A 16,055-nucleotide genomic window follows, 5' to 3' on the forward strand; every position below is an offset into this window, starting at 1 on the left:
GGGGCTCCTGCAAAAGGAACTAAGGGAACTCCAAGAGTCAGGTCTCTGCTTCTCCCCATCCTTGCTGCCAAGGAAGGCGCCGGGGACGCAGCTGCCTGCTCCCTCATGTGCACCTGGCCCCAGAAGGCTGCCTCCTCCCACCTCTTCAGATTCAATGCAAAAGCCCTGAGCCTCAGCTTCCCCCCCTGTAAAGGGACCAGATGCGTGTGTGGCCTGCACGGTGTTCGGCCCCGTGGTGAGACTGGAATGGTGTAACAGCACGCGCCGCCGTGGCACTGGCACACAGCGGGTGGGGTCCAGACCCTGTGGGTGCTTGGCCCTCAGCTCTGGGATCCCCAGGGGAAGGACACAGGGACGGGGGGTGGGGTGGGGAGGGCAGGGTCTTACCCTGGGAGCCCAAAGTGTGGAAGAATTCAGAGCTCCCCGCGCTTCAGATGGGCAAGTGCAGGTTCCAGCAGCATCCCACAATCCAAGACATTGACATTTCTGCAGTGAAATAGGTGAACGTAGAATACGTAAAGGCTATAAATAGCCTGGCTTGGACTAAATATAGCCTCACCCCAGTTCAGGCGGGATTTCACTGCCAAATGAGTTACGAAAAAGCAGTTGCTGTATTCTGGAATTGAAGATGGAGTACCGCAGCCCTGAGTTTCCATGTTTTTTAGCAGAGACCCAGAAAGCAACTGCTCATCAACCCTGGTTGATCTCACAGATGATGTGCCACAGATGAGGGCTCATGCACTGTATCCCCAAAACCCACCCTGACCAGGGGAACAGCTCAGAGGTCAGCCACAAAGAAAAACCAGCACGCGTGCACACACACACGCACACAGAGGGCAGTAAACACAACCACAGCCACAAGCAGAGGCCAACAATGACCAAAGCCCAGCTTTGGGGGCCAACCCAACCCCTCCTGCCCTCAGCTGGCCGCAGACACCTTCCCCGGGGCCAATTCCTGTCCTCGCTGCAGAACCAGGCTGTCTCCAGAGCTGCTCCTGGACAAGAGGAGAGGGAGAGGCAAGACTGAGGAGCAGGGCTTCCAGTGCTCTGACGTGGAGGACGTGGCCCAAGAGGCCCACCAAGGCGTGGCCTGGGGGAGCCTCACCTCCCTGCTGGCTAAGCTCTGGCACCTGCAGCCTGGATCTGGAGGTTGGATGGGTCTGGGGAGGTCTGGCATGCATAATGCTGGGAAATACTGACTGATGAGTCCAATTGCTTCAATATACAATGGAAGGGGGGCTGGCAGAGCTCCCCTAGTTCTGTCTGTCCTCCATGCACCCAGGCTCCTTTCTGCAGGAGGTCACTGTGGTCTCTGTCCTACCACAGGGTCTCCGTGAGACTGTAGCTAGAGCCTTCCAGACAAGGGAGTCCCTGAGACACGGGCACAGGGTTTGGGAGGCAGACACAGGATATGGGCTAGAAGGGGCTCCCATGGCACCCCGCCTTCGCTTGATCTTGGTAAGTTGCTCCAGCCCTCTCAGCCTCTGTTCTTGTGCTTACAAAACTAGGTTCAACTCCAGGTATCCTTCGTGGGGCTGTGAGGGTCACAGCACCCAAGAAATGGCTGCTGCACTGGGAGTTAAAGCTGGAGCAGCTCTGCTCTGGAGGCCTCCCCGGGAGCCCACCCTCATGCTCCAACAGCACCCTCATGATTCCCCTTTCTGCTCCCTGCTGTCCCCACCCCCACCCTCACGACGGCACCAGGCAGGTAGACAGAGCCGGCACCTGTTTCCACAGAGGACTGGAGCCAGGCCAAGAAAGCGTCCCTGCGAACTTGGTTCTGGGTCCAGGGCTGCACAGAGCCATCTCAGTCAGTACCCTGAAGCTGACCCCCAGGAAGGAGGCCGTCTAACGGGCACAGGTGTGTGACCTGGCTGGAGAGACGGCTGGGGCAGGAGCTCCAGTGGGGAGCAAGAGGGAGAGGCTGCGGCTCAGGGCACTGAGTCACGCACAGCGGGTCCAAGCCCACCACACACACAGTCTGGCTCTGCTATCTTTGGCGGGTAGCCTCGGGCTATTTCGGGAAGCTCTGCACACAGCCTGCCACTTCCCTGCCAGGCTGACTAGGTCAAAAACCCAGGCAGCCCAGCAACAGCCCTGTGTCAGCAGGGCGGGGAGTGAGGGGGTGCTCCTCTGCCTGACTCAACAGCAGGAACGTGGGGATGGTGGGGGGGCGGAGGCAAGTGTGATCCCCCCACCCTCCAGGGAGACAAATAAAACAAACAAAACTAGCTGTAGGCAGGCAGGCAGGGAGATGCTGTGGGAAAGACTGGCGGGGGGTCATGTGGACCCAAGTTCAAAATCAAGTTTTGTCTTTCCAGCCCTCCTTTCACCACACCCAGATTCAGTTACCCCACCTCACAGGTTGGGTGGGATCAAGTGAGGGGACATGCAGCATGGGGTATATAATAATGGGGATGCCCACCCCCCACCCATGGGAACCATGATGGCCCAACATGCCCCAGGCCCCTCTGCGCTCCTTCAGCTGGGGAGCAGGCAGCAGTTGCCCCTGCATGGCCAAGCCAGGCATCTGTGTGTCTCCTGAGCCCAACAAGCCACCCTACCACCTGTCTGGGGCCACACAGAGGCTCTCAGAAGGCATCTGAGAAGCCAGCAGAGGAAAGAGGTCCCCAAGCCACCCAGGTTCCCAGACGCCCCCTGCCCACCACCCCCTGAGCACACCTGGCATGTCCCAGGCAGGGAGAAAACTGTCCTGGGATGGAGCCTAGCACTTGCCAGAGCAGGTGCCCAGCAAGCACCTGAGGGCAGAATGGCAGGGAGTGGGGCTGGCGTGGAGACAGGAGGGCCGCTGGGGGCGTCCTTGAGGAGCCAGGCTGCAAGTGGGTAGGCGACACAGGTCACTTCGTGAGTGGCTTGTCTCAGCTCATATCTTTCAGATGGATAAGAGACGAGGGCTGGGAGAAAGGGTGTGACATTCCTGAGGTTCCCTGAGTGTCAGCCCCAGAGTTCCAGCCAGGTGCTCTGGAAGAGACCGGGGGGCCACAGGAGGGAAATCTGGGGCAGGGTGAGACCACCTTCCTGGTGAGGTTGGAGTTAACTACAGATGAAGGGGGTCAAAACACGTCCTGGGTGTTTGCCTAGCCAAACCAGACCCCTGACATTGTACCTTTCTCACCCAACTCAGAAGCCCCAGGGTTGAAATCACAACAACCAAAAGTGGAAACACCCCAAGTGTTCCTTGGTGGATAAACTGATGACAGACATGGCCTCTCCACATAATGGAACATTATACAGCTTTAGAAGGGGACGAACCAGGGGGACATGCTAAGTGGAATAAGCCAGTCACAAAAGGGCAAATATGTGTGACTCCCTCAGACAAGCACACCAGAGGAGTCAATCCATATGGACAGACAGTGTAGATGGGGGGCCGGGGTCATGGAAGGGAGTGGGAAGTTCTTGGTTCATGGGGGTAGAGATTCCATTTTTATAAGATGCAGAGTTTTGGAGATGATGGTGGTGATTGCCCCCAACATGCGTGTGCGTAATGTCCCTAAACCTTACACTGAAAAATGGTCAAAACGGAAATTTTTACATCATGTGTATTTTACCAATTGAAAAAATAAACAAAAAGATGGTCCCAGAGTCAGGCAGAAGGTCCAAGGGACAGTCCTGGGCTGGGGAGGGGCGGAAAGACCCTGACTGCAGTCCGTGCTGTCAGCAGGTACCAGCAGCCAGGGGTAGTATGTGGCCCTGGGACACTATGTCCATTGCCCCTTCACCCCCTGAAATCAGACCTGTAGAAGTTAGAAGCAGGGAGGGTAGCAGACTCTCATTAGCTGGTGGACACGCTGGGCAATTTGGGGGAAGGGGCTCCCCCAAGGCCTGAAGCAAGTCATGGTGGAGCTATGGGTGCATATGACCCTCACTGCTGAGACGTGCTCAGGAGTCTCACCTCAGACAGGCCCTGGACAAAGCTCTTGTGGTGCCACAGAGGGACAAGCCCATAAGTGCCACTGGGAGAAGTGTCTGGGGAGGGCGAAGGGCTTAAGGAGGGGTGGGGCAGAGCTCCGGGACCTAGAGCTTCCAGAGCCAGGGGCCTCTGGAAGAAGTTTCAGCTTGGGGGAGGGCAGCTGACTAGCAAGAGGAGGCGAGGCTGGCAGTACCCTAGGAGGCTGAGGGAGGTATGGAGAAACGGGGTCCAAGCTGATGTGGACACTGACCCTGCAGACTCAAAGCCAGTCAAGGGGGTTCTGGGGACCAGGATGGCTGTGCTACACCCCTTGGCTGCCTTCGGGCTCCTCCTGTGCTGAGACAGCACAGGCTCAGCACGGGGGGTGGACAGCCTGCTGCAGTGAGGAGGGGCCTGGGACGTGCAGGGAGAGGGGGGCTCCCACCTCCAAGTCCCTGCCCGCAGCTCTCAGGGCAACTGAAGTTTGCCTTCCTGGGGTTCAATTAGCATCTCGGTTGTCTCTACAGAGCCACAATCTACTTTTCTTCTCCAGGACACCTGGCACACACCACTGGGGGCTGCCCCTGCCCCTGCTTCTCTGTACTGGACTCCAACCCCACTAAAGTTGGGAGACTGAACCTGAGTGTGCTGAAGACCCTGGGTCCTTGTCCCGGGAGCAGCTGCCAGGTAGCTGCAGCCTGGCCAGTGCAGCAGACCTGTGCTGGTGGCGATGTCTGCTGGAGTAGTAGATAGAAGGGGGTGCCCCAAATTCATGTCCAACTGGAACCTCAGAATATGACCTTTGGAAAGATGGCTTCTCCTGGATTTTGGGTGAATCCCAAATCTAAACACCAGTGCTCTTAAAGGAGAGGAGAGGACAGAGACAGACAAGGAAGGGTTGGTTGTGGCAGCAGAGAAGTGGTGTGGCCATAAGCCAAGGTCTGCTGGTGCTGCCGGCAGCTGGAGGAGGAAGGCAGGATCCTGCCCCGGACCTTCAAAGGGAGCACGGCCCTGTCTGCACCTCCATTTCAGCCATCTGGCTCTGCCTGAGAACAAGTTGCCGCTGTCCTAAGCACCATGTGTGGTCGTGTGTCACGACAGCCATGGGGACTGGATCAGGAAGCAGAAAGCTGCGGAACCAACCGCATGGACATCAGCCAGCATCCCCTGCCTGGGTGCCTGTGGGGGAAGAGCCCAGGTATCTGACAGGAGTGTTGCTGGCGCCTAGACAGGCTGTCACCAGGGCTGTGGCCCAATTAGCTCAGGGCACTGGAGGGACAGCAAGGCACCTCTCTGCAGCCACTGTGAAGACACTGGAGAGGAAGTGGCCGCTAGATGTGCCACTGCCGGGCCGCCCACTTCCCCATGCTGGCCCTTGCATAGCATTTCCCAACCTCAAGCCTGTGCTCTCAGGTATACCACCCCAAGCCAGCAGCTGCTGGCACTGACTAATGCCAGTGCTGCAGGTTTCTGATGAGAAATGCCAGGAGTGATGTCGACCCCCACACTACCCCCACTTGTCTCACATTGGGGAGGGGGTTACCCAAGGGCTCCCGTGGCTTCCTGAAGGTACAAGAGCCCAAATAGCTTCGGAGGGGGGGCATGCCCCTCATGCAAGCTCTGAGTTGCTGTCACCAAGGGATGTGGTGAGGATAGTGGGGTCCCCCAACATCAGCAGCCAGGGCTCTGTGACAGCAGGTCGGCACTTTTCAGGGAAAAGCAGCCTCAGAAATGCCTAAGAAGTGCTCACATGCAGACACCTGGCCTGCCTCTCTGGGCCAAGAAACCAGAAATTTGTGCCAGGCCCAGGACCCCGAGTATGACATGTGCTCCCGGGCCTTGGGAAGCCCACTAGAGGAGGGTAGCAGGTGACCAGCTCCACCCCTGTGCAGATGGAGAGAACAGGCTAGCTAGTCTGGAGGGGTGGCACAGTACAGCCAAGAGGGGATCTGGCCCCTCCTGGGCCTGGCAGGTGACTGCAAATAATGCTTCCCTGTGGGTGTCCATCCCAGGGGTCCCCAGGCCTGGGCAGCACTGCTGCTTCACCAGGCAGGCAGCTGGTGAAGGTAAATGACCTCAAGTCCAAACTCTGCCCCAGAGTGGGATCTGACCCCTGGATGCTCACTCAACCACTCTGCCCCTATGTGGGTGTCTGGTCATCGGCCTTGACTAATTCTCAGGGCCATGGAGAGACAAGCAAAAAGCAAGATGCCAGGCACTTTAGAGACATCTAAACTGCATCATGGCCACCTATACACGCTGGTACCAACACCATCATGGTGCCCCTGGTGGACAGAAAAGCACTGAGCTCAGGGCGGAGACCCAGCCAAGAGATGGGTCCAGGGGACAGGCGCTGGGCCTGCCTCCTCCCAGTGGGACCCACTTTCTTGGGGCGCCATTGCTGCCCTAGACCCACACCACCTACCGGGTGGAGGCCCAGGTTGCAGACAGGTGATGCCAAGGGCCCAGGGGGCTAAGCAGGGCTGGCCCTCCATGGGGCCATGGATCCCTAGCTGTAGGATCCGTCCTAACGACCCTGGCTGGCATCCCACCAACCCCTGCCCCCAGAGATGGCCTTCCTGGGGCAGTGGGCAGGCAGCCGTGGGGAGGTGACCCTGCCAAGCCTGCACCACTGGCTGCTGTGCACAGTCCCCGCAGACCAAATCACAGAAGGCATCATGCAGCCGAGCTGCCCTGGAGTGGGTGGGGCGAGGTGGGCAGCCACCTTCCCGGGGGTGCTGAGCGGCTGCCTCCTTGCCATGCTGCACACAAGCTGGCTTATCTGAGTTGAGCCCCAACTATCTATGTGACCTCAGGGGACCCACCAGTTCTTCAGCCAGCTGTGGGGGACAGAGCCTGTGGGCACCATTTGCTCCGCATGGCCACAGCAGTTTCAAGCACCAATTCTGGTCCTCCTCTGGCTCTCTTCCTGGGCCCGGAAGTCTTCCCTTGGGGCTGCAGCCACAGCTCCGCTCCAACTGTGAGATATGAAGCTGCTTATCTTCCCCTGTGCCTTGATCTCCCCATCAGCCACACCCTTGGGCACGTGCGAAGGGTTGGCAGGGGGAGTGGAGGCCTCGGCCTTCCAGCAGCTCAGTCCCTACACCTCCCAAACGGCCCTGCTGCCAGACCCCCAACTCTCCACACATTGGAGAGCTTGAAAAGCAGCAGCTGGCCTGGCCCTGGTCCCAGGGTGACCACTGGTATGAACTGACCACTGGAAACCAGTCCTTTTTTGAAGTCCTACGCGGGAGGAGAGCTGTGGAATGGAGGTCCCATCATCTGCTCCTTCTATGGGCGAGGTGGGAGTGCTTCCTTGCCCCATGCCGTGTAGAGGGAGGCTTGCATGAAAGGAAGTGGATGGGTCACAAGGCAGAACCCTAGCTGGGTCAGGTGGCTCTGCAGCTGGGTCTTCCTGCCAGCCAGGCAGGTCTTGCCCCTGGCAACCCGCCCTTCCCAGGATCTTGGGCCTGGAGAGGCCACCACAGCTGTGTAAACAGCAGGGCCAACCGGGCAAGCAGAGGGAAGTGTGGGGGCTTTAGGCCTCAGGCTCTCGCTGCCTGTCTGTGGATCCCCGCAGCCTTCAGAGCTCCTTTGCAGCCAGGGGCTGTGACATAACTCCTAAGGGCACCGGCCTGGGGGCTACCCTGTCTCGGGCCAAGGGCACCATCATTAACCCAGTGGGGCAACTAGAAACTCGGGTGCCAGAGGTTGGGGCATCTCTGGGGTGATGGCAGAGGGTCAAGGTCTTCTGACTTGCTTTCCCCGGGAGGAGTGTACTCAGGGGTGTGAGTGCTCCCTACACTTCTTGGGGCCAGCTGCCCTCCTTTCTACTCCCTGAGCAAGATCCCGCTTTCAGAGAGGCCAGGGGGAACCTGGTAAGGAAAGCTCTTCCCTCTGAGGCAACAAAATGGAGAAACTGAGGCATGCTGGCAGCTGCTACGTCGGATGAAACAAAGCATATCCCAGTACCTGACTCGTTCATTTCCACCAAGTTCAGCTTTGTAGGAAGATGATAGCAAGGACAGTGACCCCCAAATTTCCGACTCCCTCTCAACAGCCCTTTGGATGTGGGATTTGGCCACTGGTCTGAAAATGCCTGAAGCACCAGGAGGGAGCTGGGGCTCATAAAGCTGACACGGGAGGAGACGCAACCTCAGATGGGGTTAAGTGAACCAGCAGCCTCACAAGATACAGACACCTCTCCCCTGGGGCAGCCATCCTACCCTCAGGAAGGAGGGCGTAGCCCCTAGGCCTCCAGGAGGGTCCTACACACAGCCTGACGGGCCCTCCCCTCCAGGACTGGCCACTGCAAGGTTTGTCCCATGGCTCCGTCCTCCAAATACAAAGCTGCCTCTGGATGCCAGGATTCTGCCTACTTTTGGAGAAAGTTACATAGACCTACACCTTTTCCCCCACATAATCTCTAACTCAAGAAAAATCCCCCAAATAACCTAAGAGCCCTCTACCCACCAGACCACCATTTAATCACTGCACTCCGCACCCTCTGTCTACACGTCGACTAGCCAGTGATCAGTCCGACGGATCGGTACAAACACTCTTCCGAACCATCACTCTGCGCCAAGCTGTCTGGGTGCACGATAACAAGCCTGCCACCCCTTCCAATCCATGGGGTTCCCTGCCATGCACCCTCAAACTTACCTCCTTCAAGCTGATAAGTGTACAGTGGGTGGTGTTATCCCCAGGTCACAGACAGGGAAACAGAGGCACAGTCTCCTGTGGCACAGTGCCCCGCCTGCTACCTGAGCACCCACCATGAAACCGACGTCCACCACTCCACAGACTGCCTTCCCAGGGACTCACCGATACTGTACCCATCTTCACAGAAAGTGAGCTGGGCTCCCCCACAGAGAACACAGAGGACCAGACCAGGCGAGAGAGGCCCCAGAACACAGGAAAGGCTCTCCCTCCCTTCCAGGACACTCTCTACTCATTCCTCTCCCCTCCTCAGCAACTAAGGGCAGGAGCTGGGTCTGCTACTCGCCCCCAAGTCAGCAGCCTGCGTCCCATATGGAGAAGGCTGCACTGAGGAATGACAGGTCTGAGTTCCAGTTCTGCCCTCCCAGGGTGGCAACTCATCCTCTGGGGTGTGGGTTGTTTCCAGGGAGCACGGGGCAGCACCAAGCACGCAGCAGTGTCTGCAATTTATGAAATGAGAGGAGAATTCTGAGGGAGGGCACACATGGGTGACAGCCTGCTGGAGTTTGCTTGGAAAGTGAGCTGGAAGTGGGGGCAATGGGCTGCATGGCCACCCGCAGCACAGACACACACAGTGCAGCTTGCAGCAGCGCACCTGATGCTTCCTGCCTCCAGACAACCCCCTTCCTCTTGGCTTGAGAGCCCCTGAAGCCCACTGCTGAAGGCTAACAGTCAGGGGCTCCCCTACAAACACAAACATGCCTGTCTAGGTAGCACACCCGATGATCAGTGGGAGGGAGGTGGCGCTTTCCAGAGTGGACGGGCCGGTGAGCCGGCTCAGGTGAAGCTCTGAGCTAAAAGGTAGCGCGTGGGGGCTGGACGATGTGGGGAAGCTTCGTAGACGGTGCTGTTGGCAGAACTGCCAACTGTGATGGCAAAAGGAGCCGTGTGTCTGGGTGAGTGTGCATGTGTGTGCAAGCATGTGTGCTCAGGTGTGGTCAGGGATACCACAAGATAGACCCGGAGGGTGGAAAGCCCGTGGGCTGCTTTACTCCAACACAGTTTCTTAAGCCACCGGTGGAGTGAAGGAAAGAGCCACCAGTTTTCTCAAAGCTTGGCATAGGGCTGGGCTGAGGCACAGGCTGGCCCCCCGGGGGTCCTAGTGACCCTCACTCCGCCAGAGCTGTGGCCCCATCCTGCCGGGCAGCCTGGGTGGTGGCCAGCAGCCTCAGCAAGCCAGCCCAGGGGAGAATGAGCAGGCGCCCCCTGAAGCCTCTCGGGCTTCATGAGTTCTGTCCGAAACACCAGGCTCCCCACCCGTCCCTGAGTCCCGTGCTCCCGTGGAATTAAAGAAGGGAGAACCACTCACCACCTGGACGCCAGCCAACGTGGCGCTGATGCCACTTTTCCTGGAATGAGCTTTTTTCCACACTCGCGCCGGCTGGAGCCATCGGCAGCCCAGGCTCCCACCTCTCCGACTTGCCTCACACCCTCCGCCGCTCTCCAAGATGCTTTCAAGTAAGCCACTGTCACCGCTACGTGAAATTATACTAAGAAAGGCGGCTGGCTCCCCAAGCCAGAGGCCAGGGCAGGCGGGGGAGAGGCTGGCAAGCCGTGCTCAGGTGCAGGATGCTCCGAGGATGCTGGCGGGTGGCCCGCAGGAACCCTGCCCCTCTCCTCTCATCTTACAAACTTGCCTCTTCAAGGAAGGCACCCCCCCCCCACCATGGGAGGAGGCTCAAGCACAAGCCAGAAGGACCCCAGGGTAGAGTAAACCCCACCACAGTCGGCCTCCCAGGAGACCTGGAGTCACCATGAGCCAGGGCACAGCCGCTCACGGGGCCGACCTTTGATGAGTCCTATCAGATTTTCCGTTGCCAGCAAACCCGAAGCAAAGCAAAGCAGCACACCGCCTCTCCACCCTCACACAGCTTGCCAGCCCATCAGAATTTACAGCGAGTCTGGCAGCAGCAGCCAGACGCCGGTAATGTCATTAAGCCTGCACCATGCCTGGATGCCAGGAGGGTCCCCGCGACAGGCTGCAGAGGGAGCAGAGGGAAGAAGCCCCGGAGCCTGCAGGCACAAAGCCCTCTCCCCCACTCAGTCACCCAGCTGTGGAGCCTGTCTGGCTAGCAAAGAGTCTGGGGGGGGGGGCGGAGGGAGGGGCGCTCCCAAGCAGCTTTAGAGAGGGAAGGCTTTGGAAACAGATACAGCTGAGAGGATCCCAGAGCAGCCGGGAGCCCCGCCTTGGGTTGCCTTCAAGGGTGTGCTGTTATTAAAGCAATCTGTCAGAGGTAATGCTGGAACAAAAAGTCTAATCCAATCAGATGCCTGTGCAGCCCCACGTATCCAGACGCCCCGGGTGGTCGGCCCAGTGGGGGCGCAGTGCTGGGCGCAGGGGCCAGACCTAAGCCCAGATTCCCGGTACCTGCACCAAACTGTGACGCTTCCCCATGAGTGGGCAGGGCCGCTGGGAGTTGGCTTTCTATTTAAAGATCACATGGGCTTCCTCTCAGACACCCTCAACCCAGGCTTCTAAGAACTGGGTGCTAGAGCCGTCCCCACCGGCCTCGGCCTCGGCCTCGCAGCCCCGCATCCGGGAGGTGTCCTAGCAGAGAGCTCTTCTTTCCCTTTTCCCTCGTCAGCCACACAGGGCGGGGGAGGGAGCCAGAGAGGGGACCTGCCCCTCCAGGGTCCAGGCAGCCGTGGGCTGGCTAACAGGGTCCCTCCGGGGAAGCCCTCCAGGAGCCACAGCACTAGAGAGGGGGACGTCAGCCCAGCGGGCAGCAGCACTTTGGCCCAAACTCCGCAAGGGACTGTCCCAAGTAGAGGGTGGTACAGGCCAAGCTGCTTTGCCCAGAGCCAGCAGACTGGATCTTCACTACACCACCTTCTTGGAAATTCTTGGTTACAGGGACAAAACATCCCCCTACTAAAGTCTTTAAAGTGAGAAAGGATTGGAGTGAGAGCCAGAAAGGCTGTCCCCCAGGGTCCTCACTGCGGGAGCATACGTGAGCTTCTGAATTTCCCCCTTTTTCTGCTAGGTTAGACGTGGCCTGGGAACGTGGACTGACCGTGCTGTGGACAGTGCCATCAGGAGGTGCAAGTGCAAAGGAGACCAGGGGCCCCAAGCAGCAGGGCCAGAGCCCAGCCTCTCCCAGACACCCTGGAGGGGAGGCTCAGACCCTCAAACTCTGCCTGTCCCCTCTGAGCTCCAAGACAGGCCATGACTTGCCCTCCCTGTCTTCCTCCATCCCAGCTACTTGACAGAAAACAAGCAAGCCCACGTGACCAAGATAGAGCCTTCCCTGTTGGTAAACCCGTCCTAAGGCTATGACCATTTCAGAAGGTGCAGAAAATTACCTTTCAGGAAGAAAATGCAAGGAAGGGGGGCAGGGGAGCAAAGGGTGAGATCTGGGAGCCCCTCGCTGGGCTGGGGCTCATCCAGCTGCCCCCCACCTCTGCGGAGGTCCACCAAGCTCCCCATGCTGACAGCCTCAGGGAACAGCCCCCAGCACGCGGCTCTGCTGGCATCCCATGCCTGGAGAAGTGAGGTCCCCCAAGATGGGGGTGCCCCTGGGGTGGACAGGACAGAGGGATGGAGGAGCCATGAGCTTGGGAAGGGCTGAAGGAGGAAGGGAGGCCGTAGAGGAAGGGGTGGGGAGAGGAGAGGGAGGGAAGGAAGGAGGGAGAATTGATTCTTTCTCCTCCACTGGGACCACGGAGCTAAGTTGCCATGGAGAACGGGGAGCTGCTGGCAGAGCCTAAGGCGGGCGGAGGAGCCATATGCCAGAGGGAAGGCGTATGTCAGCACGGAGCCAATCCCCACACTTCTCCTGTGCAGCCTCCCCCAGATCAGGCTTCTGGGCCCAGGTTGGGCAAGCTGGGGGGGAACCGGCCCGGCCCAGTGGGCCAGTCAGCCTCTCTGGCTCCTTAGAGCTCCGCCACTGCGCCAGAGCCCATGCATGCCCTTGCAAGTCATGCCATCCAGCCAGATCCCTGTGGAGGCCCAAGGAGACCAAGGTCCCTCCCAATGGCCTGGGGCGCCCTGGGGGCCCTAGTGCTCAGGGAGGTGCCCCTGACCTCCACCTTCCTCCCCCTATCTTCCAAACCCCAGGTCACACTTCTCCATGAGTTTCAGCCACGCTTCCCACCCTCGAGAGTGAGGCGACGCCCACCAAAGATGGGACTTTTATGCTCAGAGCCACGGGAGAAGGACCAAGGGGGCTCCCAGCACCCGGGCCACCAGGGGGCTGGCACTGCCCACTCCCAACACAGCTCCCTGAGGTCCCCACCTTGAGGCAGAGCCGCAGCTGTTCTGCCAGGACTCCAGCCGCAGCCAGTCTCCTGGCTCTTCACAATCACCACTGGGACAGTGGGAGTGAGGTGAGGCAGAGAGGGTGGGCGCCTGGGTCAGGGCCTCTGCCTGGCCTGCTAGACATGGGACAGGGGCAAGAGCAAGGGCCTCTGCTGGTCTCCATTCTGCATCACAAAGGTAGCCTCAGTCTGTATTCCACACCTGGGGGAGCCGGGGCCAGCCCAGGTCACAGACTCCAGAGAGTGCAGAGACCCTGTCCCCCAGAGGACGGAAGCCCCTCCCTGCCCTGTCACCGCACCGGCAGCCTCCGGGCTGTGACGGAGGCCCCAAGGCCCACACTGGAACCCTGACTCAGAGCCTGGGGCCTTGGAAGCGTTTTCTCCTCACAGTCCTCTTCTCAGTTCCCTCAACGCTTTATTATAAAAATGCTCAAGCACATGGTGAAGTGGAAAACGCTTTGGAAGGCGCCTCTAGACACTCACCTCAATGCTACTAGCTCCTCTTGTCTTTTTATGGCGCAAAATACATACAGCGCAGATGCTGCCGTTCCACCTCTGGACGCAAGACTCACGGCAGGAGCCACAGCTGAGCCCGGCCTCTCTGTCTAGCTCCGGGGTATCTTCATCACCCCAAGTGGAAACCCCATCCACGGCAGCCACACCCACGTGCGGGCGGGGCAGGGCTCCATGTACTCTAACAGTCTCATGCACTTGAGCTCCATCTCCATCTTTGGGCTCTCATCCTCCCACTTTTCAGTGAGTTTTTCAGAGCCCAGTGAGGGTTCCTGGAAGCCATCCCAAGGGGGGTGTGGTCTCGGAGGCCCAGGGGACCCAAACCACATGTTCATCCTGCTGTTTTTCTGAAAGCATTGCTCCCTGGGGAGGACCTGGGCGGCCCCCCTTGGAGGACCCAGCCAGTGAATGGCGGGAGATGGCCCGGGATTCCCCTGGCCCCAGCACTCACATACAGCCTGCCTGTCATTACCCCTGTCTGAGCCTCAGCATCTTCATCTGAAAGTGGGGCACAAACTCCATCTCACAAGGGGGCGCAAAGGTGAGGGAGGTGCCTGACAGGGCTTCTGCTCGATGGGCACCTTCTATGCCTGTATGTCCAGCACGGCCTCCTGGCCCCACAGGGCCACTGAGCCCCTGAAATGAGACTAGTGTGATTTGGGGGGAAGGGGAGAGAAAGTGAATTTTAAGTTTTATTTCATTTAATTTAAAATTAAAGTGCCATGTGGGGCTAGATGGCCATTCTGGACACAGCTGCTCCAGAGCTGGACAAGAGGGGAAGGCAGACACAGTTAAGGCAGGGCCCAGGCCCTCTGCCCTCCCCGTGGCCCCTCCCCCCCACCCCCGACTTACCCCACGTGTCTGGGCAGCGGGTGTCTGTAACCTGGTCCCCGAGGGCCCCTCTACAAAGTCAGCAGTTGGGCCCTCAAACAAGTCAGTGCCAGCTGGAGAGCGGGCTCTGCGGGCTCCATGATGACGAGGGTCCTGGATGCTCAGACCTCTCCTTATGCCCCCGCTGGCCCCAGACCACCATTCTAGAACCCCAGCTCCTGCAGTTTCCCCCAGCAACTCCTGAAGTCATCCCTGGAATGTCTGGGCAGAAGCTCTAGGTTTGGAAAGTGCCTTCCCCATCCCAAAGTGACAACAGGGACCAAGGGATCTGCATACACCCCTGGACCCAGGGGGAGTGTGGGCCGAGCACAAAAGGGGGCCCTCCCCCCATAAAGCTGCTCTCATAGGTGCATGGATGGTGAGACTGAACCTTGGTCTGAAGCCCAACCCAGCTGCCAGCTGCCCTGCACAGGCCTCCTGAGAGGCAACTCTGGGACAGTGGGGGTGGGAGGGGACCTGGCACCCGAACCCACACCTGGCAGGCAGGTGGGGGTCCCAGAGAAGGCTGTGTGGCTCCAAAGCCTGAAGTGCAGGGACTGCAACCTGGCCAAGTCATCCCACTCCTGTCACACCCACCTGGGCTGCCCAGCAGAGCAGCAGCAGCATCTGGGGTGTGGCAGGGGGGCTTTCTGGAAAAGCAGGGGAAATTTAAACACAGCCACAAAGAAGCATAACTCGTGCTAAGCAGGGAACCCACAAACAGAACAGCCACCCCAAGCTGTGAACCGCTCTCCTCTCCAGTAGGAAAGAGCAGAAAGGATGGGGAACCCGCCCAGGTCTCACCTTGGGAAGACCTGGCTTGGCCCTCGGCCCCTGTCGACACAAGGGCCGGCAGGACCCCTCCAGACCTCCCGCCTTGGCTCAAAGCTGGCAAGTGGCCTGGTCCTGCCCTGCCCAGGGAGAAGGCCTGGGACCTGCCTGCCTGCCCTGGGTACCTAAACCTCCACGTCCACAGCAGCCGCTTGGGGCCGTTCTCCTGAAGCCACCCCAGGCCACCCTGCCTCATCTAACACTCAGCCTGCGGCACTCATTGTCCCGTGGCGCCCACGGGCCCTGACACGCTGAGTACCCTTCTTTCTCTTTACTTTAAAAATCGTGGTGCCAAAGGTGCCCCTTCAATTTATCACCCGGGCCATTTTCAAGCATCCACACCCTCACCTTGTTGTGCCACCACCACCACTGGCCTCTCCAGAGTCCCCAGCTACACCAGGGACACCCTACTTCTCCAGGACTGGCACAAAGTGGGTCCTGTCCTGCTGCCTGGTTTCTCTCCCTCTGGGTATGTCTGGGTCCTACCACCTCTCTCTGCTGTGTCTCCCACTGGAGAGGAGCGTGTCAGCGGGGCCGTCTTCCCACTGTACCTCCAGGGCCTTTGAAGGGCACCTAGCACTCAGCAGGCGCTGACCAAATCTTGAATGGGTGAGCAAGTAAAAACTGTGGGGGTTACGATATCCAGGCCCGACCTGGCAGCACAACTGCCTTCCCCACGTGGACCAACCCTAGCTATGGTGCCACCCCCAGCCACGGTGTTTGCCCCTGCCCTGAAATCCCAGACCCACTATCCCTGAGAGGTGACCGCAGGCAGCACTGCCCGCCACCCCAGGGGAGCGGGAGAGGGGTTTCCCCAGACATGGCACCTAGGGGGATGGCTGAAGGCAGACGAGAATATGAGGCCAGGGGCAGAAACGGACTGGACTGCACAGGGGCTGGGCTCCACCAAGAAGCAGGAAGGCCAAAACCTGGTGTGGTTTTGCGGGGGGGGGGG

The 16,055-nt window shown here is 59.2% G+C and overlaps 1 protein-coding gene across 7 annotated transcripts in view; it reads right to left on the reverse strand.

The window, feature by feature from the left end:
• The window catches only part of PITPNM2 (phosphatidylinositol transfer protein, membrane-associated 2), an 85,296-nt gene that overhangs the window by 51,803 nt on the left and 17,438 nt on the right, over nt 1–16,055 (reverse strand). For 3 of the 7 annotated variants that reach the window (XM_012730992.1, XM_012730990.1, XM_004690812.2), the window contains exon 1: nt 9,939–11,386. The exons of 1 other annotated variant lie outside the window; for it this stretch is intronic. The gene's annotated coding sequence lies outside the window, so the exon portion shown is untranslated. Of the gene's footprint in view, nt 1–387; nt 487–9,938; nt 11,388–13,369; nt 13,458–16,055 lie in introns of those variants that run through there. 3 more of the 7 variants (XM_012730987.1, XM_012730989.1, XM_012730991.1) reach the window with 3 other exon arrangements.

Source organism: Condylura cristata, unplaced genomic scaffold (genome assembly GCF_000260355.1).
Source record: "Condylura cristata isolate star-nosed mole 26May11 unplaced genomic scaffold, ConCri1.0 scaffold00029, whole genome shotgun sequence".
Classification (NCBI taxonomy): Eukaryota; Metazoa; Chordata; class Mammalia; order Eulipotyphla; family Talpidae; genus Condylura; species Condylura cristata.